Source organism: Nyctereutes procyonoides, unplaced genomic scaffold (genome assembly GCF_905146905.1).
Source record: "Nyctereutes procyonoides isolate TBG_1078 unplaced genomic scaffold, NYPRO_anot_genome, whole genome shotgun sequence".
Taxonomy (NCBI): domain Eukaryota; kingdom Metazoa; phylum Chordata; class Mammalia; order Carnivora; family Canidae; genus Nyctereutes; species Nyctereutes procyonoides.
Genome location: NW_026575021.1, coordinates 16,843,637 through 16,861,442, shown reverse-complemented (window position 1 = coordinate 16,861,442; position 17,806 = coordinate 16,843,637).

Below are 17,806 nucleotides of genomic sequence, written 5' to 3'. Positions count from 1 at the left end.
ACTCAAGCAAAAAAGGCAATTCACCCATTCCTCCTACCACCCCTCCCCCAGACTCCACCACCACCAGTTTGTTCTCTGTGTATATTGGACGCCATATATAGGAGAGGTCATATGGTATTTGTCTTTGTTGGGCTTGTTTCACTTAGCATAATGCCCTTGAGGTCCATCTGTATTGTCACCAATGGCAAGATTTCATTCTCTTTTGTGGCTGAATAATATTCTGGTGTGTGTGTACACATACACCTAAACACACAGAAACACACGTACATACACACATACATACCATGATTTCCTTACCCATTCATCCATCAGTAGATATTTAGGTTGCTTCCATACCTTGGCTATTATAAATAATGATGTAGTGAACATATCTTTTCCAATTAGTGTTTTCATTTTCTTTGACAAATACCCAGAAGTAGAATTGTTGGATCACATGGTAGTTATGTTTTATTTTTTTGAGGAGTTTCCATACTGTTTTCCATACCCAAAAATTGTACCAATTTACATTCCCATCAACAGTGCACAAAAGTTCCCTTTTTTCCACATCATCTCCAATACTTGTTATTTCTTGTCTTTTTGGTAATAGCCGTCCTAACAGGTGTGAGGTGATATCTCATTGTGGTTTTGATTTGCATTTCTCTGATGATTAATGATGTTGAGTATCTTTCCATGTATATGTGAGCATCTGCATGTCTTCTTTGAAAAAATATCTATCCATATGCTCTGTCCATTTTTTAATTGGATTGTTTCTTGCCACTGAGTTATGTAAGTTCTTTATTTTGGATTTAGTCTTGTATCAGATATATGATTTGAAAATGTTATCCCCATTGTTTTGATGGTTTCTTTTCCTGTGCAGAAGCTTTTTTAGTCTGTAGTAGTCCCACTTGTTTACTTTTGCATTTGTTCCTAGGATTTGGTTATTACCTTACTAATATAAGTCCTTGTGAAACAGGGTTATCATTACTTTAGAGTTGAAATTAGCAGTTCATTCAGGTATCTCTCAAAAAGATACCTAGTGTTTTTGGGAAAATATGAAGGTGAGGTCAGAGCAATTTCTTAGAAAACCAAAACTATACCCAGTGCCAAGCATTATGTTTGGCACTTAAGTTAGTGATCAATAAATATTTGTTGAATGAATGAATAATGACTGTAAGAAGGACTTAACTCTCTACTGTTTGTCTTTTTTATCTTAAATTCCTTCAGGTCATGATTTAACTTAATAATTTTTCATATGTGGGCCACTTTTACTTTTAACATTTTCTGCCTACACATCTATAATTATCTATTAAAACATTCTCAAATTGTCTTCTGTGGAAAAATATGTGTGTTGCAATTTTCAAAAAGGGATGGTAATTTCATGCACAAAAGTCAGGCTAATATTTTATCCAGCACTTTTCTCACAGAGACTTTTATATACTATTATGGTACACTGTGAATTTCTTAGAGGAAGGAGAATATTCAGTATCTTTGAAGCTTATTTAATGATAAAACCCATTTTCTCAGTTTGTTAGAGACCATAGTGTCATAGAACACAATTCAAGAAATGTTTATCTGATCTCTAAAGTTCTGCTTAACTTTCTTTAGGCTAATTCCTTTGTTTTCTTTGTTTGTTTGTTTCATATTGTCTTTTTTGGTCTACTTGATATACCCCAAGTGACTTTTCTTTCTTATTAATCCAGACAGCCTCTTTTCAGCTAAATGATATGTCTTACAAAGTCCACTGATTTTCCAAAAAGCTGAGCCCATGTATGACAGATGACTTTAGGAAGATTATTCATCTAAACATTTGTCATGGGGATCCCTGGGTGATGCAGTGGTTTGGCGCCTGCCTTTGGCCCAGGGCGCGATCCTGGAGACCCGGGATCGAATCCCACGTTGGGCTCCCGGTGCATGGAGCCTGCTTCTCCCTCTGCCTGTGTCTCTGCCTCTCTCTCTCTCTCTCTCTCTGTGTGTGTGTGTGTGACTATCATAAATAAATAAAAATTTAAAAAATAAGCATTTGTCACATTTTCATCAGACAATTTAATGCATAATTTTAAAGTCATTTAGATTCTTTGTAAACCATTCTATACACCTTGGTGGGGATGTTTTGTGTTTTAGTAGAAAAAGTAGTAAAATTTTTCAACATTCATGGAATGTTGAGTCAGTCTCTTAATGGCAAAATTGTACAGAGTAAGAAAAAAGTCCATAGATATAGAACCAAGAGACATCTATATAAATAGTAATGTGAAGAAGAGTGAATTCCTTTTTAGCTGTAACACTACATTTTTCGCATGTTGCACAAATTCTTTAGCCATTTCTAAACACATTTCCATTTATGTCATTTATAAAAACTGCCTAGCCTCATATTCTGGAAAATTGACAAAGTTATAATGAACAGATCCAGATTCCATAATTGTAATTGGCATTTACTCTGATGTTCTGACTCATGCATCATTAATGATTTCTATTTTTCTCCATATATTACCTTACAAATATGAAAGCATATCTTTCAGAATGAAAAACTTGATTGTTAAAAATCAGGGCTTATTACATTATAACCTATGTATTCTCCAAACACCTATATTTAAACCTAGAATTTCAACTTAGCTACCCTTTTATATATTTTTGCTTATATTTCTCTTTTCATAATATTTTTCATGTTTTTATTTCTCAGAGGGGCACACAGTTTTAAATGTAATCCTTTTTATTATATTTTTCTTATCAATGATAAGTTCTTATTTCTAAATTAGATATTATAGTATATAATTTATCTATTTTATGTATTTTCATAAATTCAACTTTATCTGGAGAATGAGAAATAAATATAGTAGAATGCCAAACAGAAACAAAAAGATGTACTCTCATGTTAACTTGTTTTCTGATAAGATTTCAACAATAATATGGAAAGGACTTTTACTTTCCAAAGTGGAACTAATTTAAGTAAAGAACTGAAGGACTTGAAGGAACCAAAAAACCTTGTTTTAAGCATAATACACATACAATTTCAAATGAGATTAAATAAGCCCCCCAAACTCCTGGACTTTGAATAATTCTTTTGACAGTTTCTGACTATTGCTGAATTTTGTTATGAGTAGAGAACACTATATTAATGAAGGAATGGTTTTATAATTACTTTTTGGGGGAATCCTAAGTTCTTTTGTGAAAGTACCAAAATACAGAGCAAGCATTTTGGCATATTGTTGCTTGTTGTAAGGAAGATATAATAGCTTGTTATGGACTATTAATATGAAGAGAAGTCATTTAGAGTTCAGATATATATTTAGAACTAACATGTGGACAAAAAGATACAAAGTGAATCAAGAAATTCTAGAAAAGATTGTTTGAAAAGGAGAAATAGCTATTTTCTGGTTAGCACGAATTAAATAAAGAAATTTAAAGTTTTCTTTATTTTGAAGAATTTTGAGTCTCAAATAGTAACTTAGAATTGATAGAATTAAATCAGTCAAAGTATGAAACTCTTTAGCTGAAAAAGTAGTTACATAAATATAGTTTCATTGACTAGGAAACCTAAAAAGTTACAGTTGTTTGTTATATGAGATGATTACAAACTGAGCATCTGAGTTTAGTAATAAAATGTCATTTGTTAAGGCTTATAGCAAATTTAAAACAATTACATATAAATTAGTTTTCTCTGATTTTGAAAATATCATTACCATGCTATTTTGCATAAAGAAGAGAAAAATCTTCATATTCTAGCACTTATTGAAGAAATGTTAATAGGAATGTAAGTGAATGATTTGTTCTCTAAGTTCTAATTTGTTGATTAAAAAGTATGTATAATGAAAGCACATGCCAAGTAGGTTTGCAGCATGAATTTTGCAGCGTATGGTAAACTAAAACCCTGTTGACCTTTTGGTCTTGTTGATCACATGCATGAAGATAATCATCTGTTAATCTCTACTAATCACTGGTACATCCTTGTACAGAAGACAGAACGGTTTTCATTTGTGCTACATTTGCTCTTTTGGAAATTGCTTTAACAAGGAATTTTTTAAAATTATTTTATATCTTAAGATTGTAAAATAATGAACATTTTATATCTAAAAGAGAATTTTAAAATAAGACTTAGAATTCTTAACCTGCATATATCTCAATATTGTGTTTTTTATGAGTTTTAGATACCAGTAATAATTTTCTGAAAGACATGGATATGTCTTTTTTTTTTGTAAGAAAAGGAAAACAACAGGGCTTCTCAGGCTTTGATATGAATTATCTAGGGATTTTGGTAAAATCCAATTTCTGATTCAATAGTTATAGGGTATTGTTTGTTATTCTGAATTTCTAGCAAGCTTTCCACTCATAACCGTTCAGCTAGTTTGAAGTCTGCAAACTTTTTCTTTAAGGGCCTTGGTAGCAAATATTTTAGACTTTGTACAATAAGGATATCACATAGGTGTTTACATAAGACAAAAATGTATGGAAATGCTTTATTGGTGAAATTCAGAGTATACTGATAGTTATTTTTTTGTGGTATTTCCATATAACAAAACACTATTCAGCGATAGAAAGGAATGATCTATCAATACACACAACAGGACCGAGTCTCAAAAGCATGCCGAGTAAAAAGGCCTTACAAAAAAGTTATGTTCTCTGAGATTCCATTTACATGAAGTTCTAGAAAATACAAAGTAATCCACAGTAATAGAAAGCCAAGTTTCTCCTTTGCAGAAGGAGAAAGATACCGTGTTGTAGATCACAAGAAGGAAGAAGAGTTCCTCACTAGTGGGCTTTCCATAAAATTGATGCATTTGGAATAGAAGAAAGCCAAACCATAGCAGCATCTTGAACAGGAGCAGGAACTCCAGGTCAACAAAGTGATGAAGAAAAATTTTAAAACTGGAGAATGATACCATTTCTAAGAACGTTACATTAGATCAAGTTTGTTGGAAAGATTAACCTTCCATCCAGGCTCTCCTCACATGCATATGGAAGATCTTTCCTGCCTCGGATGTACAGTTATTCAAATATGTACTACATAGGGCACCTGGGTGGCTCAGTTGGTTGAGTGTCTGCCTTCGGCTCAGGTTAGGATTCCAGGGTCTAAGGATGGAGCCTGCCAGGGAGCCCGCTTCTCCTCCTCCTCCAGTCAATCTCCCTGCTTGTTCTCTCTCTCTCTCTCTCTCTCTCTCTCTCTCTCTTCTGTCAAATAAATAAATAAAAATATGAATTGCACAGCAAGAAATAAGTTTATGTAGTAATCCAGTATATGGATATTTTTGTAGCTGTGTCTGTGACTGCAATGGATTTCATGAAGTAATGCAAAACAAACCCAAACACACTTCTAGGGGCAGAAGGGCGGCGAGTCCTGAGAGCCATTTGGATGAAAGAAATGTTCTGTATCTTGATTGTAAGTGTAACGTTGTGCAGATGTATTATGTTTTTCAGAACTCCTTGAACTTGGGGAATCCACCTGACATTTTGTGAGGATATTCAAGCAGCCCAGTGGAGAGGTCTACGGGTTAGAGAAACTAAGGTCTATTTCCAAGAGCCGAGTAAGTGAGCCGCCCTCAAAGCATATCCACTAGCCCCACTCAAACATTCAGATTACCTTATACCATAGCTCACAGCTTACTGCAACTTTACAAGAGAGTTGGAGCCAGAAGCATCCAACTAAGCCCTCCCAAATTCCTATTCATAGAAACTGCTATTCAATTCCTATTCGTAAATCCTTGTTGTCCTAAGCCAAAAAGCACAGCAAAAAACCCTCAAACCATGCATTTTAAAAGAGTTTTGCTCTAGTTTATGGTATTTAAGCTATACTTCAATAAGACAAATTTTTAAAAACAAACTTAGGTGAGAGTCTTTGGCTAATATAATAAGTGAAATGACATTGTAATTGTAAATCAGTATCCAAATATGTTATTACTGTTTTGAGTACTCCCTAAGGGTACTTTACATTGTAGGTGGGGCCACCTTTTATCAGGAGGTTGCTTATTCTGACCAGTATATATTTAGGATAAATATTAAGACTAAAATATTAAGACCAAAAATATGTCTAACTTCCTCAACAGAAGAGTAGGGACTTCTGAAATGTTTGCTTCAAGGATTTAAACATGCTACAGTTACTACTCGACTATCCAAAATAGAAATAGAGGCAGTATGATGGTATAGTGTAATAAGCTTTGGACTCTTTATCAGAAAATCTGGGGTTAATTTGCCACTCAGGCACTAATTCACAAAACAGTCATGGAGAAATCAGTTAGATTTCTCTGGATCTCAATTTCCTCCTTTTAAAAAATGAAGTTATTGGACTAGGTGGTTTTAAATAGCTTTAAAATCTATGATTCTATGAAGTAGAAGGATAGTAAAGGATGATGAGAATATAGTATGTATCATAAAAGCAGCACAAATGTACATTAAAAATGCTTCTGCTTCTGATTTTATATGAAATGGTTTTAGGTGCTATGGATCTTCCATGATAGTTCACTGTGATACTTTTCTAAATTCCTACTTTTTAAAAGAAGCATTTAAAAGAGAAGATTTTAACAACCTGGAAGTGTTGCCTTGTTGGAGCATTGTATGTTGTGATGCAAAAAAGTAGAAACTAAAATGTCTATTTTCAGATATTTATCTTAAACACAATGTTTTTCCTTTTAACCTATAAAATGTTTTCAGTCCAAAATTCTGGAAAAATCTGAATTTATCTTCTATTACTAGATTTTTAGTCATGAAAAATGAGTGCATATATTATGATCAAAGAGTTATTTCTTTCTTAAATCTTCAAATAGAGATTTTATTTTTAAAAAAATATTTATTCATTCATGAGAGAGAGAGAGAGAGAGGCAGAGACAGGCAGAGGGAGAGGCAGGGTCCATGCCAGGAGCCTGACGCGGGACTTGATCCCGGGACTCCAGGATCGCACCCTGGGCCAAAGGCAGGTGCCAAACCACTGAGCCATCCAGGGATCACCCAAATAGAGATTTTAAAGCAAAGGATTTTACACTTTTGCAAATGTTTTCATGACCAAATCTTGCATTTCATACAAGAAAGCTAGTTTTCTCTGTAACTTAGATAAGTGTAGTAATCTGTGGTCAGCACACATAAACATTTTTAGCACATATAAACATTATTTTAAAGTACAGTTCATTATCTTCCTAATTGTGCTTTCCTTTGTTGAAATTAGCCTATGTCTAGTGCAACTTTGGGGTCATTTGGGCCTAGAAGCAAGTAATTTGTTGTTTATCAGTTAGATATGAGTTGCTCAGACTTTCTGAACCCCATTCTCTTACTTTTTTTTTAAATGGAAGAATACCTATCTCATGAAACTGCTGATTAGTTATGGATTAAGTGATCAAGCATAACAAAAGTACCTATGAATAAGTAACTATTTTCTTTTGTTCCCCAAAGTTAACAAGTTTAACAATTCATCAGTTGCTAGATCTAACAGTTGAACTTTTGTTTTGCCATATATGAAGAACTAGTAAAGGAGAAAAGATGAGTTTGATCCTTTAGGTTTTATTAACTCTTATTTTTTTGTCTTTGTGAGAATGGTTGCTTGCTCTTGTAATATTAAACAGCATTTAGCCAATAATTGCAGGCATGCTAAGAACTATAGTCCAGGTTGCCAAAACCTCAGAGTGTCACTCTTCAGGGTTCTGGTGGCATAAGCTACATTTGGGTTTCTGATGGCAAGGGTGCTTGCTTCTGTGTTCGCTTCACAACATCCCTTGTAATTTGCTCTAAGCTTCTGGCAGACTGCTGGACCATGTCACCAGCTGTCACCACCCCTCCTTCCCATCCATATTTGGCAGTATCTAAGAACAGGCATGCCAGTAGAAATAATAGTAGCTGTGATAGCAACCTCAGTCCCCAGAGACAAGATCAAAATTTGGCACCATTTCTCTCAACATGGAACTAAAAATGGTGCTGAACTTGCTACTTGGTGGTATATAATTTTCTTTAATGACACGTTTTGGTTTTAAGTGTTCCCCATGCTGGCTTTTAAGTATCAAACCAGCGTACATTGGTTAAAAAGAATGGCATGCCCTTTTTTGCCCTGGAGAAGATGTGGAATTGCTCTAATATCATGGATTCCTTTCATCTCCATCAGCCTTGAAAGGTAAAAAGAATGTGCACTATAATTTCTTTCACTGGAATGGTAATTGAGTCAGAAAGAAAATGTCTTCATTAGATTTCACAAGCCTATTGTCTCAAAATTATTTCAGTGAGGGTTTTCTGCTTCTCATTAACTAGAAAAGCCTACATGGGAAAAAAATCAAGAAGGTTATAAAATGATTTTTTTAACTATATAAGAAATATTTCATTGTAAACATCTTCAGATCTGTTGAATCCAAGAATACCACGAGACAACCTAAAAAGATAAAGTCTGTAAAGTGGACCATTTGGCTGTTAGTAAGATAGTTTGCAGTAATAATGGAAGGTTTAGCATCCATATCGATTACTTCTTGAGTTGATAGGACAATTTTTATCATCAGTTTGGGTGATAGTATTGAAAGTGTGCTCATTAAGTTTGTAGATGAAAAATGTTAGCTATTATAACTAATTTAGAAGGGTTCTGACTTCGAATCATCTTGGAAGTCTATGTTTTCCTACCCTGAGAAAAGGGGAGGAATTATACGAGGTGCCCCCCAAGGCTTCTCCTTACTATTAATGGTTTCAGGGGCTGTGTTAGTCACCCCTGTTTCTCAGGAGCCAGTTCAGCTACAGCGATCCAGGCCTCTAAGAACAACTTTCAGCAAAGTATTGAAAAAGTTGAATTATATATTAAATAGCTAAAATCCTCATTATTCCCTTTCTTCTCAAACTCCTCTTTTTTTCCCCTCCGTGTGCCATTTTACCCTTAATTGCAAAGATCCATTTCTGCTTCTCTGACAACTCCCCTCACTCCTCACAACTGCAGAAAGTAAAAAATTTATTCAGACAAAAAGTGGGATGTTTTAGATAAAAAACTACAAAGTGCTATGGTAGTTTTTAATTGTAGAGGGCCTCTCATGAAGACATTTCAACTAGATTTCAAGGTACTGGTGAGATGTCATCAGAAAGAACTTGGAAATGGTATCCCAGAAGCCAGGAATGACAGGAACAAAGCCATGGAAACCAAGAAGTTAAGGGCAGAATTTCAGTGGTAGACAAGCACATCTGGCCAGTTCAGTGTCCCTGTGATACATTCACATGGTTGCGCAAAAGATTTCCAGAACTGTTCCAACATACAAAACTGTAACTCTCCACCTTTTAGACAAATTCCCATTTCCCCTTACCCTGTCGCCAAGTAACCACCATTCTTTCTGCCTCTTTGAGCTTGAACTACTTTAGATAGCCCATATTAGTAGAATCAAAACAGTATTTATTTTTTTGCAACTAACTTATTTTATGTGATCTAATGTCCTCAAGACATCCAAAGGGGAGGGGCCATGCCAGGAGCCAGGCTAAAGCCGGGGCGAGTGCCCCCAGGACAGGAGAGCTCCGTCCCAGAGAAGCAGGAGCTTCACCAATCTTCCCCGGGGGGGAAGGCACTCGAAGGGAGTTAGAGCAATACCCCAGGAAGGGCGGGGATGCCCTCAGGCTCCCTGGAACACTAACAGAGCAACTGTGCACCCGGGAGAGTGTGCGGAGCTCCCTAAAGGACTGCAGCGCGCGCACACATTGACCCGGGAACAGCTCGGAGGGGCTCCGGGGGCGGATGTGCGTGGAGGGCGCTGCGTGGCTCCAGGAGCAGCTCGGAGAGGCTCAGGTGGCGGCTTGCAGAGAGGGGGCTGTGCGGCCAGGAGCGCGAATCCAACAGCCCAGGCCAGGGAGCACTAGGCGCCGGGGACACAGCCCAGGATGCGTCCTCCCCCCGGGACAGGCAGAGGCCAGGAGGGCCCAGGACAGCAAGGACGCTCCTGCCCCGAGCTGAGCACATCAGCAGCCCCACCACCAGAGCATCCAGGCCCCTGCAGGCTGAGAGCTCTGTATTTACTGCGGGAGCTGAATCCAGGGCTCCAGAGCTGGCCGCTGCCACTGTGGTTGTTCCTCCTGGGGCCTCACAGGGTAAACAACCCCCACTGAGCCCTGCACCAGGCAGGGGACTGAGTAGCTCCCCCAAGTGCTAACACCTGAAAATCAGCACAACCGGCCCCTCCCCCAGAAGACCAGCTAGACGGACAAGTTCCAGGGGAAGTCAAGGGACTTAAAGTCTACAGATTCAGAAGATACTCCCCCGTGATTGTTTGTTTCTTTGTTTGTTTTGCTTTTTGATTTCTGTTTGCTTCCCCACCCTTTTTTTCCTTTCTTTCTTTTTCTCTTTTTCGTCTCTTTTTTTTCTCCTTTTTTCTTTTTCTCTTTTCTTTCCTTCTTTCTCTCCTCTCTTTTTCTCCTTTTCCCAATACAACTTATTTTTGGCTACACTGTACTGAGCAAAATAACTAGAAGGAAAATCTCACCTCAAAAGAAAGAATCAGAAACAGTCCTCTCTCCCACAGAGTTAGAAAATCTGGATTACAACTCAATGTCAGAAAGCCAATTCAGAAGCACTATTATACAGTTACTGGTGGCTCTAGAAAAAAGCATAAAGGACTCAAGAGACTTCATGACTGCAGAATTTAGATCTAATCAGGCAGAAATAAAAAATCAATTGAATGAGATGCAATCCAAACTAGAAGTCCTAACGATGAGGGTTAATGAGGTGGAAGAACGAGTGAGTGACATAGAAGACAAGATGATGCCAAAGAGGGAAACTGAGGAAAAAAGAGACAGACAATTAAAAGATCATGAGGATAGATTACAGGAAATAAACGACAGCCTGAGGAAGAAAAACCTACGTTTAATTGGGATCCCGAGGGCGCCAAAAGGGACAGAGGGCCAGAATATGTATTTGAACAAATTCTAGCTGAAAACATTCCTAATCTGGGAAGGGAAGCAGGCATTCAGATCCAGGAAATAGAGCAATCCCCGCCTAAAATCAATAAAAACCGTTCAACACCTTGACATTTAATAGTGAAGCTTGCAAATTCCAAATATAAAGAGAAGATCCTTAAAGCAGCAAGAGACAAGAAATCCCTGAATTTTATGGGGAGGAAAATTAGGGTAACAGCGGACCTCTCCACAGAGACCTGGCAGGCCAGAAAGGGCTGGCAGGATATATTCAGGGTCCTAAATGAGAAGAACATGCAACCAAGAATACTCTATCCAGCAAGGCTCTCATTCAAAATGGAAGGAGAGATAAAGAGCTTCCAAGACAGGCAGGAACTGAAAGAATATGTGACCTCCAAACCAGCTCTGCAAGAAATTTTAAGGGGATTCTTAAAATTTCCCTTTAAGAAGAAGTCCAGTGGAACAATCCACAAAAACAAGGACTGAATAGATATCATGATGACACTAAACTCATATCTTTCAATAGTAACTCTGAATGTGAACGGGCTTAATGACCCCATCAAAAGGCACAGTGTGTCAGAATGGATAAAAAAGCAGGACCCATCTATTTTCTGTCTACAAGAGACTCATTTTAGACAGAAGGACACCTACAGCCTGAAAATAAAAGGTTGGAGAACCATTTACCATTCAAAAGGTCCTCAAAAGAAAGCAGGGGTAGCCATCCTTATATCAGATAAACTAAAATTTACCACGAAGGCTGTAGTGAGAGATGAAGAGGGACACTATATCATACTTAAAGGATCTATCCAACAAGAGGACTTAACAATCCTCAATATATATGCCCCGAATGTGGGAGCTGCCAGATATATCAATCAATTAATAACCAAAGTTAAGACATACTTAGATGATAATACACTTATACTTGGTGACTTCAATCTAGTGCTTTCTAGACTCGATAGGTCTTCTAAACACATCTCCAAGGAAACGAGAGCTTTAAATGATACACTGGACCAGATGGATTTCTCAGATATCTACAGAACCTTACATACAAACTCAACGGAATACACATTCTTCTCAAGTGCACATGGAACTTTCTTCAGAATAGACCACATACTGGGTCACAAATTGGGTCTGAACTGATACCAAAAGATTGGGATCGTCCCCTGCATATTCTCAGACCATAATACATTGAAATTAGAACTACATCACAACAAGAAGTTTAGAAGGACTTCACACAGGGAGGTTAAGGACCATCCTGCTAAAAGACGAAAGGGTTAACCAGGAAATTAAGGAAGAATTAAAAAGATTCATGGAAACTAATGAGAATGAAAATAAAAGCATTCAAAATTTTTGGGATGCAGCAAAAGGAGTACTAAGGGGGAAATACATTGCAAAACAAGCATCCATTCAAAAACTGGAAAGAACTCAAATACAAAAGCTAACCTTACACATAAAGGAGCTAGAGAAAATAGAGCAAATAGATCCTACACCCAGCAGAAGAAGAGAGTTTTAAAGATTTGAGCAGAACTCAATGAAATCGAGACCAGAAGAACTGTGGAACAGATCAACAAAACCAGGAGGTGGTTCTTTGAAAGAATTAATAAGAGAGATAAACCATTACCCAGCCTTCTTAAAAAAGAGAGAGAGAACACTCAAATTAATAAAATCATGAATGAAAAAGGAGAGATCACTACCAACACCAAGGAAATACAAATGATTTTATTTATTTTTTAATACAATCGATTTTAAAAACATATTATGAACAGCTCTACGCCAATAAATTAGGCAATCTAGAAGAAATGGACGCATTCCTGGAAAGCCTCAAACTACCAAATTGGAACAGGAAGACATAGAAAACCTGAACAGGCCAATAACCAGGGAGGAAATTGAAGCAGTCATCAAAAACCTGCCAAGACACAAAAGTCCAGGGCCAGATGGCTTCCCAGGGAATTCTATCAAATGTTTAAAGAAGAAATCATACCTATCCTACTAAAGCTGTTTGGAAAGATAGAAAGAGATGGAGTATTTCCAAATTCGTTCTATGAGGCCAGCATCACCTTAATTCCAAAACCAGACAAAGACCCCACCAAAAAGGAGAATTACAGACCAATATCCCTGATGAACATGGATGCAAAAATTCTCAACAAGATACTAGCCATTAGAATCCAACAGTACATTAAGAAAATTATTCACCATGACCAAGTAGGATTTATCCCTGGGACACAAGGCTGGTTCAACACTCGTAAAACAATCAGTGTGATCCATCATATCAGCAAGAGAAAAACCAAGAACAATATGATCCTCTCATTAGATGCAGAGAAAGCATTTGACAAAATAGAACATCCATTCCTGTTCAAAACTCTCCCGAGTGTAGGGATAGAGGGAACATTCCTCAACATCTTAAAAGCCATCTACGAAAAGCCCACAGCAAATATAATTCTCAATGGGTAAGCACTGGGAGCCTTTCCCCTAAGATCAGGAACAAGACAGGGATGTCCACTCTCACCACTGCTATTCAACGTAGTACTGGAAGTCCTAGCCTCAGCAATCAGACAACAAAAAGACATTAAAGGCATTCAAATTGGCAAAGAAAAAGTCAAACTCTCCCCCTTCACCGATGACATGATACTCTAAATAGAAAACCCAAAAGCCTCTACTCTACCCCACAATTGCTAGAACTCATACAGCAATTTGGCAGCGTGGCAGGATACAAAGTCAATGCCCAGTAATCAGTGTCATTTCTATACACTAACAATGAGACTGAAGAAAGAGAAATTAAGGAGTCAATCCCAGTTACAATTGCACCCAAAAGCATAAGATACCTAGGAATAAACCTAACCAAAGAGGTAAAGGATCTATACCCTAAAAACTATAGAACACTTCTGAAAGAAATTGAGGAAGACACAAAGAGATGGAAAAATATTCCATGCTCATGGATTGGTAGAATTAATATTGTGAAAATGTCAATGTTACCCAAGTCAATTTACACGTTTAATGCAATCCTTATTAAAATGCCATGGACTTTCTTCAGAGAGTTAGAACAAATTATTTTAAGATTTGTGTGGAATCAGGAAAGACCCCGAATAGCCAGGAGAATTTTAAAAAAGAAAACCATGTCTGGGGGCCTCACAATGCCAGATTTCAGGTTGGACTACAAAGCTGTGGTCATCAAGACAGTGTGGTACTGGCACAAAAACAGACATATAGATCAATGGAACAGAATAGAGAACCCAGAAGTGGACCCTGAACTTTATGGTCAACTAATATTCGATAAAGGAGGAAAGACGATCCACTGGAAGAAAGACAGTCTCTTCAATAAATGGTGCTGGGAAAATTGGTCATCCACATGCAGAAGAATGAAACGAGACCACTCTCTTGCACCATACACAAAGATAACCTTAAAATGAATGAAAGATCTAAATGTGAGACAAGATTCCATCAAAATCCTAGAGGAGAACACAGGCAACACCCTTTTTGAACTTGGCCACAGTAACTTCTTTCAAGATCCATCCGTGAAGACAAGAGAAACAAAAGCAAAAATGAACTATTGGGACTTCACCAAGATAAGAAGCTTTTACAGAGCAAAAAATTCAGTCAACAAAACTCAAAGACAACCTACAGAATGGGAGAAGATATTTGCAAATGACGTATCAGATAATGGGCTAGTTTCCCTGATCTGTAAATAACTTATTTTTAAAAAATAAATTTATTTTTATTGGTGTTCAATTTACCAACATACAGAATAACACCCATTGCTCATCCCATCAAGTGCCCCCCTCAGTGCCTGTCACCCATTCCCCCCCACCCCCCGCCCTCCTCCCCTTCCACCAGCCCTAGTTCATTTCCCAGAGTTAGGAGTCTTTATGTTCTGTCTCCCTTTCTGATATTTCTCACACATTTCTTCTCCCTTCCCTTTTTTAAAAATATTTATTTATTTATTTATTTATTTATTTATGATAGTCACACAGAATGAGAGAGGCAGAGACACAGGCAGAGGGAGAACCAGGCTCCATGTACCGGGAGCCCGACGTGGGACTCGATCCCAGGTCTCCAGGATCACGCCCTGGGCCAAAGGCAGGCGCTAAACCGCTGCGCCACCCAGGGATCCCCATCTTCTCCCTTCCCTTATATTAAACTCAACAGCAAATAAACAAACAATCCAATCATGAAATGGGCAAAAGACATGAACAGAAGTCTCACAGAGGAAGACATAGACATGGCCAACAAGCACATCAGAAAATGCTCAGCATTAGTTGCCATCAGGGAAATACAAATCAAAACCACAATGAGATACCACCTCACACCAGTGAGAATGGGGAAAATTAACAAGGCAGGAAACCAAAAATGTTGGAGAGGATGTGGAGAAAGGGGAACCCTCCTGCACTGTTGGTGGGAATGTGAACTGGTCCAGCCACTCTGGAAAACTATGTGGAGATTCCTCAAAGAGTTAAAAATAGATCTGCCCTACGACCCAGCAATTGCACTGCTGGGGATTTACCCCAAAGATGCAGATGCAATGAAACGCCGGGACACCTGCACCCCAATATGTATAGCAGCAATGTCCACAATAGCCAAACTATTGAAGTAGCCTCAGTGTCCATAGAAAGATGAATGGATAAAGAAGGTGTGGTTTATGTATACAATGGAATATTACTCAGCCATTAGAAACGACAAATGCTCTCCATTTGCTTTGACGTGGATGGAACTGGAGGGGTTATGCTGAGTGAAATAAGTCAATTGGAGAACAACAAACATTATATGATCTCATCCATTTGGGAACTATAAAAAATAGTGAAAGGAAATAAAGGGGCAAGGAGAAAAAATGAGTGGGAAATATCAGAAAGGGGGCAGAACATGAAAGACTCCTAACTCTGGGAAACAAACTAAGCATGGTGGAAGGGGAGGTGAGCGGGTTTGGTGGTGACTGGGTGACGGGCACTGAGATGGGGAATTGACGGGATGAGCACTGGGTGTTATTCTATATGTTGGCAAATTGAACACCAATAAAAGTAAATTTATAAAAATCAAAAATGAACCACTAGGATAGTTTTATCAAGTCTAACGTTTGTTTCATGATTACTGCCCCAAAGTGCTAAGACTGAATGTTATTCTAAAAATAGCCTAAGATCCTAATACTTTCCCCACACACACACAAAAAAAATCCATTTCTCCATATTATGAATGGGTATTAATTTCAAAGTAAAGCCAGTAAACCAATTCTGTCCAATAAGTCATTGCTTTATACTTTACACTTTGAGAACAAAAATTATTAAATACTTTTGTTCCGTATGATTTGTTCGCTTTTTTTTTAATATATTAATTTTTATTGGTGTTCAATTCACCAACATACAGAATAACACCCAGTGCTCATCCCGTCAAGTGTCCCCCTCCGTGCCCGTCACCCATTCATCCCCACCCCCCGCCCTCCTCCCCTTCCACCACCCCTAGTTTGTTTCCCAGAGTTAGGAGTCTTTATGTTCTGTGTCCCTTTCTGATATCTCCCACACATTTCTTCCCCCTTCCCTTATATTCCCCTTCACTATTATTCATATTCCCCAAATGGATGAGAACATACACTGTTTGTCCTTCTCCGATTGACTCACTTCACTCAGCATAATACCCTCCAGTTCCATCCACGTTGAAGCAAATGGTGGGTATTTGTCGTTTCTAATGGCTGAGGAATATTCCATTGTATACATAAACCACATCTTCTTTATCCATTCATCTTTCGATGGGCACCGAGGCTCCTTCCACAGTTTGGCTATTGTGGACATTGCTGCTAGAAACATTGGGGTGCAGGTGTCCCGGCGTTTCATTGCATCTGAATCTTTGGGGTAAATCCCCAACAGTGCAATTGCTGGGTCGTAGGGCAGGTCTATTTTTAATTCTTTGAGGAACCTCCACACAGTTTTCCAGAGTGGCTGATTTGTTCGCTTTTTGTAGAGATTGGTTTAGAGTTAAGTAGAGGACTTGTCTTTAGGTGTTTGAATAACCCTCCTGAAGGCATGTGTGTTATGCCACTACAGAGGACCCTAAACAGATTCTCAACAACTGTGGCCTCCCGCCCACCACCAGCACCATACCCACCACTCCAGCCTCATTTTATTGTTCAAGGTGTGATGCAAATACACTCCTACAATGAAGGTGGTGACTATGAGTATGAGCTTGAAAGACCAGTTAAAACTCAAAATTTCCTCCCTTTCAGTTTTGCCGTTACTGTGCTTAATGTCAGAGGAGAAAAATGTATATATGCAAAGGAACCATAAAAAGGAATTTTCCCTGCCTCTTTGCCATGCTAATATAAATATTTAAATTTGATGAGAAAATGAAAGGCTTATTTGAGATACAGGCATCTTTCAAAAGTGCTGAATTCATTTTCCTCTGATAGTTTTGGAGGACAATTCCAGTGAAAATTTTGCAAGTTAAATATCCACACCAGTGATTATTTTCATCCTTGTAAGGTAGAAATGAAAAAAGTTATTAAATGCTAACAAAGTTACAGCTTTTTGTGTGTATTTCTCACAGCTGCATGATGCCTTAAGGTAGTTTCAATACACACACAGAAAAATAACAAAAAAATGTTTTTACATTTAAATAAAAATTTTAGTACATTGGAAACTGAATGAGATATTCTAGATTTTGTACAGTAGTTACATTAGAGGTCTTTGATCTGTACAGTGGCGGCACATTTAATGAATCTCAGAATCCCAACAGCCAATTTTATTCCAATTTGATTTTATTAAGGGATTCATATAATAAACTTCTCTTTAAACAGTCCCCGGATGAAATTCCATTTCAAGAATCTATCAGAATAGAATATTGGCGGTTTGCATAGATAGTACTGTAACATTATATATATTGCACTGTAGTGTATTTTTCACTATAAACACAGCCCTCAGGAATCAAGTGAAACTGGGGAAGAATCTATAGAAACTGAATCACTCTACTTGTAAGGAGGTTTTATCTAACAAGTTTAATAAACCTATGTTGG